Source organism: Triticum dicoccoides, chromosome 6B, assembly GCF_002162155.2.
Source record: "Triticum dicoccoides isolate Atlit2015 ecotype Zavitan chromosome 6B, WEW_v2.0, whole genome shotgun sequence".
Taxonomy (NCBI): domain Eukaryota; kingdom Viridiplantae; phylum Streptophyta; class Magnoliopsida; order Poales; family Poaceae; genus Triticum; species Triticum dicoccoides.
The window spans coordinates 3982908-3991422 of NC_041391.1; positions in this window are offsets into that span (position 1 = coordinate 3982908).

Sequence of the window (8515 nt, forward strand, 5' to 3'; positions counted from 1 at the left end):
TGGGAGGTTTGCTCTCCACTCGGTAGGATTTCAAACACTTAGGCGAGTACTGGACTGCAGCTAAGCCCCCGAGTGAGAGGTTTGCTCTCCACTCGGTAGGATTTTCAAATACTTAGGCGAGTACTGGACTGCAGCTAAGCCCCCGAGTGGGAGGTTTGCTCTCGACTCGGTAGGATTTTCAAATACTTAGGCGAGTACTGGACTGCAGCTAAGCCCCCGAGTGGGAGGTTTGCTCTCCACTCGGCAGGATTTTCAAATACTTAGGCGAAACGGATTCGCAGCTAAGCCCCCGAGTAAGAGGCTTGCTCGTCACTCGGCAGGGATTTTTTTTACAAACTTAGGCGAAACGGATTCGCAGCTAAGCCACCCAGTGGGGGATTTCTCACGTAAACAAAAGCAACAACAATCACTGGGAAAATTATAACACTCTTGTCTTTGATAAACAAACTACAGAGGTACTTTTTATTACATCTCATCCGAGTGAGTACTTAAGTATAAAAAGGGCGGAGCAGCTCCACATTCCAAGATTGTGGCTCATCAATCTGGCGATCGACATTGTAAAGACGTTATGCTCCATTGTGGAGAACTTTGGTGATGATGAAGGGGCCTTCCCAAGTAGGAGCGAGCTTGTGCAGTTTCTGTTGATCCACTCGGAGGACCAAGTCTCCTTCTTGGAAGGCTCGACTCTTCACGTTTCTGGCATGTAATCGACGCAAGTCTTGCTGATAGATAGTCGATCGGATCATCGCCATCTCTCTTTCTTCTTCTAGAAGGTCGACTGCGTCCTGCCAGGCTTGTTCTGCTTCATCTTTAGAGTAGAGCTCGACTCGGGGTGCATTGTGAAGCAGGTCACTCAGCAGAACTGCTTCAGCTCCATAGCCCAGAAAGAATGGAGTTCGCCCAGTCGACCGATTAGGAGTGGTCCTCAATCCCCAAAGAACTGAAGGAAGTTCGTTGACCCACGCGCCTGCTGCGTGCTTGAGATCACGCGTAAACCGGGGTTTTAGTCCTTTGAGAATTAGGCCGTTTGCTCTTTCTGCTTGTCCATTCGACTGGGGGTGGGCGACGGAAGCGTAGTCGACTCGCGTGCCTTGAGAAGCACAAAAAGCTCTGAATTGGTCGGAATCGAAGTTTGACCTATTATCAGTGATGATGCTGTGCGGAACTCCATATCTAAATATCAACTCTCTGATGAAGCTGATAGCAGTGCTGGCATCAAGATTCTTGATAGGCTTAGCTTCAATCCACTTAGTGAACTTGTCGACTGCCACCAGTACATGGGTGAATCCGCTCCTGCCAGTTCTCAGTGGTCCAACCATATCTAACCCCCAAACAGCAAAGGGCTAGATGAGTGGAATGGTCTTCAAGGCTGAGGCGGGTTTGTGCGACATATTGGAATAGAACTGACATCATTCGCACTTGTCGACTATCTCCTTCGCCATTTCATTCGCCCTTTGCCAGTAAAACCCCGCTCGGTATGCCTTAGCCACAATGGTCCGGGAGGACGCATGATGACCACAGGTCCCCGAGTGGATATCTTCAAGAATTATTTGACCTTCTTCTGGTGTTATACATTTCTGACCGACTCCAGTCACGCTTTCCCTGTACAATTGTCCCTTTATCACAGTAAAGGCTTTGGATCGACGAACGATCTATCGAGCCTTTTCTTCATTCTCTGGGAGCTCTTTCCTTAGGATATACGCGATGTACGGCACCGTCCAGTCAGGAGTGATGACCAAAACTTCCATGATCAGGTCGACCACAACTGGAACTTCAACTTCAGTCGGATCCGTGGCACTTTTTGGCTGCGGGGCTTCTTCGGTGAAAGGATCCTCTTGAACTGATGGTGTGTGGATGTGTTCCAAAAACACATTACTGGGAACGGCTTCTCTCTTGGAACCTATTTTTGCCAAATCATCAGCCGCTTGATTTTTCAGTCGGGGTATATGATGAAGCTCTAACCCCTCGAATTTCTTCTCTAGCTTTCTCACTGCATTGCAGTAAACAGTCATGGCCGGACTTCTTACGTCCCACTCCTTCATCAGTTGGTTAACCACTAAATCTGAGTCGCCATAGACCATGAGGCGACGGACGCCGAGTGAAATGGCCATACTCAACCCATACAAAAGTGCTTCATATTCCGCTTCGTTATTGGAAAAATCAAAGTGAATCTGGAGCACATATCTGAGATTATCTCCTCGGGGGGACACCAACACTACCCCAGCACCGGAACCATTCATCATCTTAGAACCATCAAAGTACATGGTCAAGTGCTCCGAGTGAACTTGAGTCGGCAGTTGCTGCTCAGTCCACTTGGTGATGAAATCCGCTATTGCTTGGGACTTGATGGCTTTCTTTGCCTCAAACTTGATATCTAGGGGAAGGAGTTCAATTGCCCATTTTGCCACTCGACCGGTTGCATCTCTGTTGTGCAGAATTTCTGACAATGGATCGTCGCTGACGACTGTAATGGAATGGTCATATAAATCCCATATACAAGCTTCTGATAATGAGGGTATCTTTGCTTTGATGGGGTCAAAACTTCAGAAACATAATATACTGGGCGCTGAACTTTAAAGGCTTTTCCTTCTTGTTCCCGCTCGACCATAAGTACTGTACCGACGATTTGTCCCATGGCTGCAATGTAAAGCAGAAAAGGCTCTTCGCTAATTGGGACATCAAGCACCGGCTGGGTGGAAAGCAGGGCTTTTAGCTCTGCAAATGCTGCATCAGCTTCAGGAGTCCACTCGAACTTGTCTGACTTCTTCATCACTCGGTAAAGAGGCAATGCCTTCTCACCGACATGAGAGATGAATCAACTTAAAACGGCCAAGCAACCAGTAAGCTTCTGGACATCATGCACACGCACAGGACATTTCATTCGGAGTATAGTACCAACTTTTTCTGGATTGGCGTCTATTCCTCGTTCGGAAACGAGAAAACCGAGTAACTTTCCGCCAGGAACTCCAAATGTGCATTTTGATGGATTAAGCTTGATATCATACCTCCCGAGGTTGGCAAATGTCTCAGCAAGGTCAGTCAGCAGGTCGGAACCTTTCCGTGACTTGACCACAATATCATCCATGTATGCTTCCACATTCCGACTGATTTGAGTGAGCAAACACTTCTGAATCATCCTCATGAACCTGGCTCCGGCATTCTTGAGGCTGAATGGCACGGTGAGATAACAGAAGCACCCGAATGGAGTGATGAAAGCTGCTTTGATCTCGTCTGGTCCATACAGATGGATCTGATGGTAACCGGAATAGGCATCTAAAAAAGACAGGCGCTCAAATCCCACAGTCGAGTTGACTATTTGGTCAATGCGGGGGAGAGGAAAATGATCTTTTGGGCAGGCCCGATTGATATGTTTGAAGTCGATGCACATGCGAAGCGACTTGTCCTTTTTGGGGATCATGACAACATTGGCGAACCACTCGGAGTGGTAAATCTCTCGGATGAACTCCGCTGCTAAGAGCCGAGCCACCTCCTCGTCAATGGCCTTCCTTTTCTGGACGGCGGACCGTCGCAGATTTTCTTTGACATGTTTCAATTTTGAGTCGACTCGTAGACGATGCTCAGCCAGCCCCCTGGGAACACCCGGCATGTCAGAAGGCTTCCATGCAAAGATGTCCTAGTTCTCACGGAGGAACTGGATGAGCGCTTCTTCCTATTTGGAGTCGAGTGTTGTAGAGATATGAGTCCGAGCAGCATTGGGGTCGGTCGAGTGAATGTGAATCGGTTTTGTCTCACCAGACGACTGAAATGTTGATTCCGTAGCGGGCTTCTTGGCTCGCAATTAATCACTCGGGTCTGCAGTTTTCTAGTATTCCTGGAGCTCCACCACTGCCATCTGAGCATCAGCGATCTTTGAACCTTTCTGAAAGCACTCTTCTGCCTTGTTCCGATTGCCAGTAATAGTGATCACACCTTTGGGACCAGGCATCTTCAATTTGAGGTACACATAACATGGTAGACCCATGAAACGTGCATAAGCTGGCCTGCCCAAAATAGCGTGATAAGCACTCTGGAAATCCACAACTTCAAATGTCAACTTTTCTTTGCGGTAATGTTTGGAATCGCCGAAAACCACATCAAGAGCAATTTGGCCGAGTGACTCAGCCTTCTTTCCAGGAATGACTCCATGGAAACTCATGTTGTTGGTACTGAGTCTGGACATCGGAATGCCCTCCCTTTCAGTGTCTCTGCACATAATATATTTAGGCCACTACCACCATCCATCAAAACCTTAGTCAGTCGAGTGCTTTCGATGACTGGGTCGAGACCACCAAAGCTTGCCTCCCAGGGGTGGCTATGTGTGTCGGATGATCGGACTGGTCGAATGTGATGGCAGTCTGAGACCATTTCAGGTAACTGGGTGTCGCCGGAGCAACCATATCCACTTCTCAGTTGATAACTTTCAATCGACTTTTGATTTCAACATCAGCAAAAATCATCAGGGTGGAATTGACATGGGGATATCCATCATCACTATCCTCTTTGTCCTCACTTTGTCCGACTCCTTTTCTTTGTGTTTGGGTTGTTTCCCCTGGAATTGCTGGATCAAGAGCCGACACTGTCGAGTGGTATGTTTCGGGTAAATGAATTTACCCTCCTCATCTTTGTTCGTGTGGATGTGGCACGAAAAATCCATCACGTAATTTCATTCCTGTTCCTTCACCTTCTTAGGGTTCCAAGACCCTTTGGGCTTCCCTTTAAACTTTCCTTGAGTCACGGCCAGGGCTTCTCCAGGAGCAGCTGGCTCGGCTTTTTGCTTCTGCTTCCGACTGGAGTTCCCTCCTCCGGTTTTGTGGGCGACTGACTTGTGTTTGCCACTCCGGAGTCGATCCTCTTCCTCACCATTGGCATACTTGGTGGCAATCTCCATCATTCGACTCAGAGACATGTCTCCAGTTCGACCGAATTTCAGGTTTAGCTCTCTGTACTTAACGCCTTCCTTGAAAGCACAGACTGCCTGGTGATCAGATACATTCTCTACTGTGTGATGCAATGTGATCCATCTCTGGATGTAATCTCTCAAAGTTTCATTCGACTTATGCACACAAGATTGCAGCTCTGTCAACCCTGCTGGTCGCTTGCAGGTTCCTTCAAATGTTCTGACAAACACTCGGGCAAGATCTTCCCAAGTGTAAATGCTGCTGGGTGCTAACTGATTCAACCATGCTCTGGCCGAGCCCTCCAACATAAGAGGCAGGTGTTTCATGGCCACCTCATCATTGCCGCCGCCAATCTGAACAGCCACTCGGTAGTATTCAAGCCAAGTATCAGGCTTGGACTCACCAGTGAACTTACTGACTCCAGTCACCAACCTGAAGTAGGGAGGAATCACCGCGGCCCTGATGGCTCTGCTGAAACACTCTGGTCTTGAGACGTGTACTCTGCTGCTAGTGGGTATGTCTCTGTCATGACCTTCTCGGTGAGCTCTGTTCATGTCGACCAAACCTTGAACAATAATGGATCTCGCATCAAAGCCTGGTTCCCTGGGGTCGACTGGAATCCTTCGCCCAACACTGTGATGGCGTCTATCATCCTGTTGTCGAGGCGCATACGATCCACCCCTTGGGAGAGGGGTGGGCACTCGACGTTGTTCATCGCGGTCGATTCGGTGATCATACTGCTCACGGTTCTTGTACTGATCACGCCGGCCTCGGGGGTGATCTTGGACTATGGGCCGACTGGACTGTATTTGCAGCGACGGATCTGCTGTGAATCCTATTTCGCGACTGCGATATAGCTGAATTTTGATCTCCTACTGCCCGGAGTAAATCTCTGATCTGTAACAAGCCTCTGCCAGCTTCTGACGGGGAAGGCTGAATTGACTCTGCTATACGGGCTGCCGCCGCTAAATTATGGATCGGAGTTCGATATACCTAAGTCGGCTGTGGAAAGAGTTGACGTCGACTAGATTCTAGAACCCATTGTCGCGCACGCTCGTCGAGTGCTCGCTGAAGGTTCTCCAGTCAAGTGCGCTCAGCCAAGTTGGCCAAGCGCGCGTCCTCTAAGGCAGGAGCCTCGGGGGTTTCTCCAACGATAGGAGTGTGCAGTGCATCCATGTTCCGGCGGCGAAGATCTTCCCTCTACAGCAAAGTGAGGGGCTCGGGGAGATATTCCTCATGGACATGCGAAGGATCGCCTCCGCCGTTGCTTCCATCGGTGCGGGGGAAACCGGGAGGATTGCGTGGTCCATCGACCATCAGAACCTCCGCCGCAGGATCACTGTTGTCGCACTCAGATGCAGTCTCTGCGGAGCCAGTCGAACAAGACGTAGAGAGATTAGTCGAGCTCGATTGCCGCGACTTGGGGGGTGGCCGAATGGTGAGCCACCGCGTGCCTCACCCACCGTTGAAGCCTTGACCGACCGGAGCGCTTGCGCCGGCGGGAAACAGGAAGGGAGGACGACACAGGGGCCGACCGATACTGGGTCGACGGTTGCCGCAGGAGGACGCCGCAGACGCACGCGCAAAAGTGCGTCGATCCGTGGACTGGGAGCGCGTCGATGTCGAGCGGAGCCTCCTAAAGAGAAGCGGAGTCATCAGCGATGAACGTGAGCGCGCCGAGACGGATCTCGCGGCCCTCAACCAAAACTCTGCCTGAAACCATGATCAAGGAGATCGAAGAAATCACAACTTCTCCAATAAGTCGCTAAGACACCTGCCCCATGGTGGGCGCCAACTGTCGTGGTTCTAAGTTTGACAGTAGTGTAGGGGGGTAGGTATGGAGAGGCAAGATCCTAGCTATGGAGTAGTTGTATACACAAGGGGTTTACGAGTTCAGGCCCTTCTCGGAGGAAGTAACAGCCCTACGTCTCGTAGCCCGGAGGCGGTCGACTGGTATTATGTGTGTATGAGGTACAGGGGTGCGAACCCTTTACACTGAGGAGGCTGGTGGCTTATATAGAGTCCGCCAGACCCCTCCGGCCCTCAGTTATGCAGGGTTTAAGATACATTAAGATCGGATGTTACTGGTAACGCTACAAATAAAGTGCTATCATGACCATAAAAGCTACTTAATGACCGACCGTTTGCATGCAGAGTGACTTTAGGTCTCCTGGCTGTCGAGTGGATGGCTTCATGGTCGAGTGTCTTTGAGTCCGTCGAGTGGACCGTTGCCGGGTCGCTTGAAAGGTGATTTCTTCTAGGGATGTCCTTGGGGGGGGGTATCTTGGACAGGTCCATGACCCTACCCTGGGTACATAGCTTCATCAGTTACCGGCAAGTCTATTTACTTGTTCCGTAATGCTTTATCCCGCAACTAACTCATTAGTCACATTGCTTGCAAGGCTTATAGTGATGAGCAATACCGAGAGGGCCCAGAGATATCTCTCCGAAACACGGAGTGACAAATCCTAATCTCGATCTATGCCAACCCAACAAACACTTTCGGAGACACGTGTAGAGCATATTTATAATCACCCAGTTATGTTGTGACGTTTGATAGCAGACAAGGTGTTCCTCCGGTAATCAGGGGTTGCATTATCTCATAGTCTGAGGAACATGTATAAGTCATAAAGAAAGCAGTAGCAATGAAATTGTAACGATCATAATGCTAAGCTAACGGATGGGTCTTGTCCATCACATCATTCTCCTAATGATGTGATCCCATTCATCAAATGACAACACATGTCTATGGTTAGGAAACATAACCATCTTTGGTCAACGAGCTAGTCAAGTAGAGGCATACTAGGGAAACTTTGTTTTGTCTATGTATTCACAAATGTACTAAGTTTCCGGTTAATACAATTCTAGAATGAATAATAAACATTTATCATGATATAAGGAAATATAAATAACAACTTTATTATTACCTCAAGGGCATATTTTCTTTTAGTGGCCGTTGCGGCGAGCCCAGGCAGGAGGGCCTTTACTTCTAGTTGGTAACACCAACGGGAACAAATGGCATCCACACGTCGGCAGCTCAGGAGTTGGGGTTTTTGTTTTTTTGAAGGGGGGGGGGGGTTAGGGGGTTTTGTAGGGTTAATTATTTAGGGGTTTCATATATTGTGTTAGCTAGCTAATAGTTAGAGAGAAGTGACCTATCTTATCTCCATGCTTGATCGACGCTAGCTACCATACGTATAGAGAGAACTCGACACGCTAGCTAGTAAGCAAATGAGGAAACATTAAGTACACAAGATTGTCATGATGAACATATACAGAGAGAAGTGATAGACCTCTCTTTCTCCGCGAGATTGGTCGAACAACAAGCTTCCGTATATCCATCCGACGCTACTAGCTACATATATACAATATAAGATCTCTTACAAACCCTACCATCTAAGGTCTGTTTGAACTTCCACATGGTATTTGCTGTTTTTATTTCTGACGTGGTCAAGAAAGAACCCTGGCAATTCCTCTTGAATTGCTCTTATGCAATCATGTGGTAGGTGTTCATCCCGCATCTCCCACATCTAATTTAAAGGAGTGGGTCAATACATGTATATGAATGAAACTCAACACAAATGATGGTAATAAAATAAAATTATGAATATTATTGT